At 39.8% G+C, this 10,456-nt stretch overlaps 1 long non-coding RNA gene across 5 annotated transcripts; it reads left to right on the top strand.

The window, feature by feature from the left end:
• The first annotated feature begins 1,489 nt into the window (after positions 1-1,489).
• Positions 1,490-10,073, top strand: LOC143848856 (uncharacterized). 5 transcript variants are annotated; one of them, XR_013235489.1, is made up of 5 exons: positions 1,490-1,686; positions 2,015-2,049; positions 3,029-4,050; positions 4,137-4,209; positions 9,832-10,073. It is a non-coding gene; the product is annotated as an uncharacterized LOC143848856 (long non-coding RNA). The 5 variants fall into 5 exon arrangements; XR_013235491.1 differs by having other exon boundaries at positions 2,002-2,049; XR_013235490.1 differs by having other exon boundaries at positions 1,491-1,686; positions 2,002-2,049; positions 3,897-4,050; positions 9,099-10,073.
• The last annotated feature ends 383 nt before the right edge of the window (positions 10,074-10,456 follow it).

Below are 10,456 nucleotides of genomic sequence, written 5' to 3'. Positions count from 1 at the left end.
ATTTTATCTCTTGGTCACCCCATTTTCATATGTGATACCCCAATTTTCCTTGACCTGGTAACCCCTTCCAGGCCCAACAGACATGAACCGAAAATTTTCCAAGTGTGATAACCCCATTTCATCTTTTAGTCACCCCCCATTTTCATATGTGATACCCCCATTTTCCTTGATCTGGTAACCCGTTCCAGGCCCAACAGATAAGAACCGAAAATTTTCCAGGTGTGATACTCCCATTTCATCTCTTGGTCACCCCATTTTCATATGTGATACTCCAATTTTTCTTGACCTGGTAGCCCTTTCCAGGCCCAACAGACATGAACCGAAAAATTTTCAGGTATGATAACCCCATTTCATCTCTTGGTCACCCATTTTCATATGTGATACCCCAATTTTCCTTGACCTGGTAACCCCTTCCAGGCCCAACAGACATGAACCGAAAATTTTCCAGGTGTGATAACCCCATTTCATCTTTTAGTCACCCCCCATTTTCATATGTGATACCCCCATTTTCCTTGATCTGGTAACCCGTTCCAGGCCCAACAGATAAGAACCGAAAATTTTCCAGGTGTGATACTCCCATTTCATCTCTTGGTCACCCCATTTTCATATGTGATACTCCAATTTTTCTTGACCTGGTAGCCCTTTCCAGGCCCAACAGACATGAACCGAAAAATTTTCAGGTATGATAACCCCATTTCATCTCTTGGTCACCCATTTTCATATGTGATACCCCCATTTTCCTTGACCTGGTAACCCTTTCCAGGCCCAACAAACATGAATCGAAAATTTTCCAGGTGTGATAACCCCATTTTCGATATGTGATACCCCATTTCATCTCTTGGTCACCCCATTTTCATATGTGATACCCCAATTTTCCTTGAACTAGTAACCCCTTCCAGGTAAAAGAGGGTTGTAAGCCTGTAATATTTTTAAAATAAACAAAACCACCTGAGGGGTATTTAGGTAAAAAAACATGTCAGAAAAAGTAAAATGGACCAATTTCACAAATTTGAAATGTGGGGGTACCGTTTAACTATTTCCGCTATTTTTTTGGACCCCTTTGACCAAATTTCTTAAAAGATAAGGTGAGTTTGTCCCATTATCAAAACATGGTAGTGGGAATATCAGCAGTCTAGGAAAATAATGCAGCAGGACTTCTTTTTTGGGATGCCCGTACGACGGCCAATTACAAAGCATCATGGGTGCTGGTCCACCTACCATGAAGACAAGTTTTTGGGTGATGATAAATTCACACCCCCTAAGAATGATTCACACCCTTGTAATGTGACGTCAATCCACCTTCCAAGGGTGCGAATCATCCTACAGGCAAGTTTTTTTCTTGGACAGGTTGTTAAATAATAAAAGACAAGGTGAGTTCGTCTCATTATCAAAATGTGGTAGTGGGAATATCAGTAGCTTGACTGTGGGTCCACTTATCATGAAGAAAAGTTTTTGGGTGATGATAAATTCACACCCCTGTAACGTGACGTCAATTCACCTTCTAGGGGTGCGAATCATCCTACAGGAGGTATGAATTTATCATCTCCCCTATTTCTTCGCCTATCCCATCATCCCTTTTCGGCATTTCCCCTCTCACCCTCTCTCTTCTTTCTTTCCCTTTCACTGCTGTTGTCCTTCTCCGCGTAGTCTGCGAAGAAGAAGAAGAAGAAGACGAACAATGGGCCTGTACGTATCTTTCATTCTCTTATTTCCTAATAAATTCGATTTTTACTGAAAAATCAAATAGAATTCTTCTTTGCTTCATAGTTTTGCCTATGATTTCTTATAAAAAAAGCAAATTAAATTCTTTTTTACTTTATAATTCTTTCCCTGCTTTCTTATCGAAAATCACATCAATTATTTCTCATATTACATAAATAAAATCCATAATTTCTATTGATTCCCTATTTTCTGGATATATTTCTTTCATTTCATAATTTCTTATCAGAAAAAGGAATTTACCATTTGAATCAATAATGAATTTGTTCTCTATTTTGGTAGGGTGGATTGATAGGGCTTGTTGCTGCCACGGTTGCGTTGATCTTCAGAGTATGAACATTCCAACTTTTTATTTGCTATTTTCCAATTTAGGCCTGTTTGTTCTAGATTTTTAGAACCACTTTTGGTTCTTTTTTTGTGTAAAGACAACTACCCATGGGTGACCTACATATTGGTTGGCTAATCAATACAGTAACAATGTCCTTTTTTGTGCTCAACTCTTTAAAAGCATCTTCAATGGCTTAATATTTTTTTAAAATGAAGCATGGTAGATGAAAATCTGTTATTGACCATGGAAATGAGCAACGATAAAATTCACTTCAAAAGGATGGATGTACAACATATTTAACAATGTTAAATTCTTTGTTGCCACATGAAATTAGCAAATGATAATCGTCACATCATAGTATTAGCGGAGCTACATGTAGCATAAGGGGGGCAGCTGCCTCTCTTGAGTTGGGCCAAACCCCTTAATAGGCCCAACTCAATTGGGCCCAGCCCCCTTTAAAATTTGAAGCCTGCCCCCCTTATATATAAATCCTGGCTCCACCATTTGTATACAAAGTGCGGGAGCCATTTACATGCATAAACATAAATTTTATTTCTTATAATTTCTTGGCTTTCTTAGTTATCATTTCTTATAATTTGCTTCAATGGTTTTGCAATGCAGGGCTATATTCTGATACAGACCATATTTTTCACCATTTCAAAAAACAATTATTTCTCTTTTGTCAGATGGAAATGGGTGCAAAGAGTCATAGTAAGCATAAAATCCATAAATCAAACACCATTTAGAGATTGTATGGCCCTGTAACAAGCACTGTGGTTGTGATACATTTATCTAGATATGAGTATGGCCATTTACGAGCCATTCCCCCTTTACACATCTTTTATGCTTATCCCAATTTCAGTGGCATTTGATTTTTAATAAAGACGAGCAAAGGTGTCTATTCTTATTCTAAATACTTAAGAAAAATGATATTGTTTCATTGATGTTTCTCTAATTGATCTTTTAATTGTAATTCTTCAGGACTGAGCTCGCAAAGCAATTGGGGTGAAAATAGACCCCATGGAAGATATTTACACTGATCATGAGTTGTTTTCTCTTCCCACCATGGTTTAATTCGCATGTTTCAATGGTGTTCATCATTAACTTTCCCATGCATATTTGAATTATATTGGATTTACCTTTAGGTCAAAAGAGCAAAACCTTTACCATTGACCTAAAGGCTCAACCCTGTTTTTCCAAATCTATGGGCCATGCTGATCACCCTTAACCTTACTGAAATTCTCATCATTTTACAATGTGATGCATTTTAGAGCAATATTGTTACATATGATGATCTTGGTAGGAAGCCTGTACATTTATCATAAGTCAAAGATGAGATTCCAAAATTATATTTGGAGTTTGAACCCCAGTCAATGAAGTTTTAGAACCAGATTTAGTTTAATAGCATGCTTTTCAATGTCATAGGACAATTGTTTTTCCAGCACATAATAGCATAAATATTGTAAGTTAAACCCCTACGAAAGCCAATTTTTATCTCTAGTCTTAAGTACTCTGTTTCATATAAGGTTTATCTTATTACACAATGATTCATTTAAATATGAAAAATGAAACTCAAAATTAACTATGGCCTCGACGTAGATATGAATCGCACATACAATGATCTCTATCATGTTGGCTTGACATTTTAATATTTTTATATTGTTTAACATCTACTCATGCCTGTTGTTACAATAGTGTTTTGGTAGCAATCTGTAAGCATGCATGCTCATGCATAGAGAAAGTGTTCAAAGCATTCTTTATTAAAAAATGAAAAAAATGTTTTGCTACTCTACTTATCGTTTTTATTTTATCACGTTAAAACATATATTATTTCAAAATCAATGTCTAGGTCTCTGAATTGTTCATCTATTGCTGGACAACCTCTACGTACGACTCGGAGATATAATTGCTCTCGTACTCACTGCTGGACAACCTCTACGTACTACTCGGAGATATGATGACACCATTGTCACTAGGAGGCAACTTGAAATTGTAGATGCAGAGTATGTATATATACAATTCTTTGATTACAAACTTATTATTATTTACTTTAAATTTAATAAATATAATTTTTTTCTAATCATTACAGATGTACAGTGCCTGTGCAATTAACACTATGAGGAGAATTAGCAGAAAAAGAATGGGATATTATTTTCACAAAGGTTGGACAATTTCCAATAATTATTGCAACATATATCAAAGTTCAGCCATTCCAAGGTATATATATATATAAATATATATATATGAGAGAACATTTCCTACACACTTGTGTAGGTAAGTTACCTACACACTAGCTTAAAATACAGTGGTGGCCCACATTGTTTGGGTGATCCAAAAAATTCATTTGAATGGTCCTCACATAGATAGGGTGTCCACAAAAAATCAGATCCATAGGATCATCCCAACCCTACGATTTGTGGAGGTAAAATGGACGTGTATTATAAACCTTCACAAATTAGTCCATTTTTTGCCTCCATAGTTTGTGTGTATCCTTTAGCTACAAGGCGGGCTTTGTATCGTTCAATAGTGCCATCTGCTCGATACTTAATCTTGTATACCCATTTGCAACCTATGGGTTGTTTGTGAGGGGGAAGTGCAGCTAAGGTCCAGGTATGATTATCTTCCAACGCCTTGATTTCAGCAGCCATGGCATCTCTCCAATGGGGTTCTTTGATTGCTTGGTTGAAAGACTGGGGTTCAAGGTTAGAGGAAATGGTGGAAATGAAAGCAACATGGGAAGGCGAAATTTTGTCATAAGATAAATAATTGGAAAGGGGATAAACCGTACCTGAAGAAGGCGATCTAGAGGGGTCAGTGACAGCAGTGGAGCATTCATAATCTGCCAGATACTTAGGCTGGATGTGAGCACGTTGGGTCCGACGCAAAGTAGAAGGTGGAGCATCATGAACATGGGAATCAATAGTGGGAGAAGTTGACCTAAGTGGTGGTGGTGGTGGTGGGGAATAAGATGGTGATGTGGGTTGAGGGGATGAGGGTACAGAGGTAAGGGGTGGGCTATAAGGCGTGGTGTTTGGAGAGCTAACAATTGGGGTTTCAGGATCAAGGACGGGTAATGGGATGACAGCATGCGAGTCATTATCAATGCCTTGCTTGTAAGGAAATATGTGTTCATGAAACTTGACATCTCTACTAACAAAGATAGTGTGAGTATCAAGGTCATAGAGTCTATATCCTTTTTGGCCATATGGGTAGCCAACAAAAATGCAACGTCGAGCGCGGTTATCAAACTTGTGCCGGTGATGGATATTATGAGCAAAGCACAAGCAACCAAATGTACGAAGGAGGGTGTAGTTGGGCGGCTTTTGTATTAATATTTCATGAGGACTTTTATTATGTAAAATTTTGGAGGGCATGCGGTTAATGAGATGAGTGGCAGTGAGAATACACTCGCCCCAAAAAGATAATGGCAAATTTGCTTGAAGCCGCAGGGCACGCGCAACTTCAAGTAAATGCCTATGTTTCCGTTCCACCACTCCATTTTGTTGGGGGGTTCCAACACAACTATGTTGATGTAATATCCCATGTTCATGAAAAAACTTGCGTATTTTATCACTAAAGAATTCGGAACCATTATCACTTCGAATTTGTTGAACAGAACGATTAAATTGGTTGTGAATCAAAGCAATAAAGGTTGTTAAAATGGAAAATTTTTCAGACTTGTAGCGCATAAAAAAAACCCAAGTGCTTCGTGAAAAATCATCAACAATAGTTAAAAAGCAATGAGCACCAGAAAGAGAAGGTATGGAAAAGGCACCCCAAATATCACAATGCAATAACTGAAAAGGAACACTAGATGAAATAGAACTATTAGGGAATGGAAGTCGAGATTGTTTAGCCAAAGGACAAACAGTGCATAAGCACTTATTAGAAAAAGATAGCATCAAAATTTCTAGCTAGAAATTGTAAACGTTGAAGTGATGGATGTCCCAGACGCCAATGCCAGAGATCAAATGACGGTGATGATGAAACAGAGAAGGCAACCGCGTCTGGATGAAGCAGATATAAACCTCCATGCCGTTTAGCCACTCCAATCGTCCTCTTCGTGTGCCGGTCCTGAAAACGACAATGATTAGAAGAGAAGATAACATCACAATTATGAGAAGATGTGAGAGCATTAACAGAGAGTAAATTGTGAGTAAATGTGGGGACACAGAGAACATTTTCAAGATGTAAACCATTTGGGAAAACAATATTACCAACATGCGAGACAGGTAATAAAGTGCCATTGGGTAGTCAGACAGGTTTCAAGGAAGAAGAGGCATGAGATTTAGAAAAAGCAATAGGAGAGCAAGTCATATGATCGGTGGCTCCAGTATCGACAATCCAAGGAATTGAAAAAAATGATGAAGTGGAAGCCTTACCAGCCAAGTTTGCAGAGTGTGTACCATGATCTATGAGAGAACCTGAAGTTGGGTCCAAGGGGTTGGAAGACGATGAATTTGCTTCTCGTGTAGGATATCCATGTAGACCATAGCAAGTGTCGATCGTGTGGCCAAGTTTGCCACAGTGGTGACAATGTGGACGGTTCCGGCGAGCACTATTGTTAGGGTTTGGGCGTGGGGGATTATGCATGGTGTTAGTTGGTACGGTCCGTGCACGTCCAACAACAGCTGCAACAGTATCTAGCTGTGGAGAAATCTGTAGAGCACGCTGATCCTCTTCTTGAAGAAGCAGAGAGTAGGCCTTTGCAACTGTAGGGAGAGGGTCCATCATGAGAATCTGACTTCTCACGGCAGGAAAAGAGTCATTTAATCCCGTCAAGAATTGCATAAGGCGTTCTTGCTGATGCAAATCAGCGATAAGTTTCATGGCACCACACGAATAGGTGGGGAGGGTGGTGTAGGAAGAGAGTTCGTCCCATAAAGCTTTCAGCCGGTTGAAATATGAAAGAACGGAAAGCTGGTCTTGCTGCAGGTTAATGAGTGTGCGCCGCAGCTGAAAAATCTTTGCAGCATTTCCTTGAGAAAAACGGTCATGGAGTTCTTGCCAAACGTCTGACGCAACGTCAGAGTAGATGATGGTATCGGCTAGATCACGAGTGATGGCATTGATAAGCCAAGAAAGAACCATGGTGTTGCATCGTGTCCAGGATGTGAAAGAAGAATCTGAAGGCGCCGGTTTTGTTATGGTACCGTCGACAAAACCAATTTTATTCTTTGCTGTAAGTGCAATAGACATGGCACGCCGCCATGTGGAGTAATTCTCACCATTGAAAAGATTGGAAACAAGGATGTTTCCAGGATTGGCAGAAGGATGAAGGTAGAAAGGATCATTGAAGGTGAGGGCAGGAACCATGTCAACAACTGAGGTTGAATTCGATCCACGAGATTCATCAACGATATGAGAGGGGAGGTTTTTGTTTCCATCGCTGGCCATATTAAATGATGTAAGAGGAAATTCAGAGAAACAAAACGAACAGAACTTGCAGGCCTAGAAGAGATGGATCTTCTTTGGCTCTGATACCATATAGAAAGTGAGAAACTAGTGTTAAACGTATATATTTTCTATTCCAATAAACAGATGTATATATACATATTACAAATAATATCAAATCCCTTGATTATGGAATTGACGAGGAAAGAATGGCTATACATAGAAACTTGGAATATACATGAGAAAGGAATCGTGTGAGGCTAAATGGAAACCCATATTGCCATAAGGCATTTGAAGATAAATGGAAACCCACATTGCTATAATTAAGAGATTGTCATATGGGATGTTGCTGTACGAATGCTTGAGAATCTAATCACGTGAATCAAATCACGTGATTTCCGGATTGCTATGGCAACAGCAACATTTTGGATTGCTATGGCAACGGTAATATTGACAAAATGTGTGAGAGAGATTGAATGGAAAAAGCAAGGGATTGAGGTGGACGAGGTGAGTGTAGAACCTTGGAGATGCAGTGTATTATCTAAATCCGCCATGAAGGGTTGCTCATAATTTCCAACTAATTTTACTAAGAAATTAAACATTGAAAACCCAAAATCATCATAATATTAAGGGATAATTACATTTACACCCCCTCTAGTTTCTGACACATCCACTTCCACCCCTATAGTTTAAAACGTGACAAATACACCCCTGTAGTTTCAATTTGTTTAAGGTAGGCCCCCTCAGCTGAAGGTTCGTCCATAGATTGAAGGGTTAGGATGATCCGATGGAGCTGATTTTTTGGGCACACCCTATCTATGTCAGGACCCATCAAATGAACGCTTTGGATCATCCAAATAATGTGGGCCCACATTATTTGGATGATTTTTTGGTAGTGTTTGGATTCGGGTATGGGCCCACATTATTTGGATGATCCAAAGCGTTCATTTGATGGGTCCTGACATAGATAGGGTGTGCCCAAAACATCAGCTCCATCGGATCATCCTAACCCTTCAATCTATGGACGAACCTTCAGCTGAGGGGGCAAACCTTAAACAAATTGAAACTACAGGGGTGTATTTGTCACGTTTTAAACTATAGGGGTGGAAGTGGATATGTCAGAAACTAGAGGGGCTGTAAATGTAATTATCTCTAATATTAAATCCTTGAAAACTAGAGGATGTTCTCCAAACAATATATTCTAATGTCCACAATTTAATCAAGATTTCTTTAATACTAGATTTTAAAGAAACCCAGGATTTTAAAATGAGGGTATCCAAACGGCCAGAGGCTGTGGCCTTTTGTTGGAGAGGAGGCTCCCTTAATGGAGGCTCTCCCCTTCGAGATTCCTCTTCCACCTTAGGGGTGAAGCTCTCAAGCTCCCATCCAGATCTACCTCTGGAGCCCCTGCTCTTTTCTTGAGTGATTCAGAAATCCAGCAATGGGTATTGGGTAGCCCCCCTTCAGATTAGCCCTCGTAGCTAAATGCTCTTACGGAAGGCCATCTTTATTTGTTGTCAAGGAAACCATTAAATCGAAACTTGATCTTTCTGAGGATGCAGTCATCACTTTACTCGACCACCATCATCTGTTGATGTGGTTTGGAAATGAGCATGATTTTCTTTCAGTGTGGCTCGCAGACAACATCAAAATCCAGGAGTTTCTCTTTAGATTCTTGAGATGGCCTCCTGAGTTCAGTCCTTAGTATGAACCTCCCTTTGCTCCAATTTTGGGCACTCTCCTAGGTCTCCCCCTCTACTATTTCAATGAGGATTATCTTATCTCCGTAGGTGGCTCGATCAGGAGGGTCATCATATCTCCAAGCTTCACGATAAGGTTTGGATAAGTACCCAAGGAAGGGAAGGCTACCCAAATACTGGGGTAACTTACGGGAAGTTCTTTTGGGAACCCGGGAAGAGCAGGTATTGGAGGGATTATCAGAAATTCCTACGGAAACTTGGCCATGTCATATTCTGGTCCGTGTGGAATTTGCGATGCAAACGAAGCGGAGGCTAGGGCTCTGTTGTTTGGCCTGAAATGGCTTGTCCAAAACTATGTGGGGCCTATTATTATCGAAGGTGACTACAGTAATGCGGTTGCATGGGCTACTGGGCGCTCAGTAGGTCCGTGGCATCTGCAGAGTGTTCTTGATGAGAGCAGTGACCTCATCAGGGAGATCAATCCCCGATTCGAGGATAGGTGGAGATTGGCTAATGACTTGGCAGATTCTTTAACCAAGGAGGGTGTTAATCTACCTGTAGCTCGGTCCTTTCTTCTTTTGTAGGGGTGTAATTTACTTTTTTTTGGGGACCTCTTGTCCCCTGTTTGTACATATCTTCTTATTAATAAATTTTTGTTACCTTTCAAAAAAAAAAAAAAAAAACTTACAGGAATCTTGGGCACCCAGACAAAATTTGTAAGGTTAATCGTCCTAGCACAGCGAAAGTTCCTACAGATGTTGAAGGTGCCTTGTGATTTGGCTGGAGGAAATTTTTATGCAGTCTTTTATGTTTCTTCTTTTGGGATGCTCCTAGATCATCATACTATGTAATCTCTACAGGGACTACCGGTCCCCATGTATATTTCATGGTATGAATATAAAATGTCATTTTTCAAGAAAAAAGAAGAAGAAGTTCCTACAGGTGTGAAACTTGCTGTTGCTACTCTTGTAGGAAATGCAGGAACCAATAATACAACTAAAGGTTTGGGCTATGCTGTAGTTGCTCATTCTGTCCCACCCACCCGAGCTTGGGTTGAGGCCACTTTAAATGGAAAGGAGAAGTCAGTGCTACTCTCATGTAGTGCAAATGACGCTAAGCAGCAGTTAGAATTCCCTCAGGTTAGTTTTGCTGCAAACCAGCTTCCTGTTGTTCCTATTTCAGTAGAGGAGGAAAAGTAGTTGGAATTGGAGGCAGACCACCTATCCGCTCAGATGGATGTAAATGAAGCATGGGAGCATGAGTCACTCAGACCAGACTGCCCTGCATCCTTAAAATTACCTGTCCCATCAAGCGA

This window comes from Tasmannia lanceolata, unplaced genomic scaffold, assembly GCF_043159265.1.
Source record: "Tasmannia lanceolata isolate RefF3 unplaced genomic scaffold, GAP_Taslan_0.1 ptg000016l, whole genome shotgun sequence".
NCBI lineage: Eukaryota > Viridiplantae > Streptophyta > Magnoliopsida > Canellales > Winteraceae > Tasmannia > Tasmannia lanceolata.
Note: the sequence above shows the minus strand (reverse complement) of the source record. Positions and strands in the feature narration are given on the sequence as shown.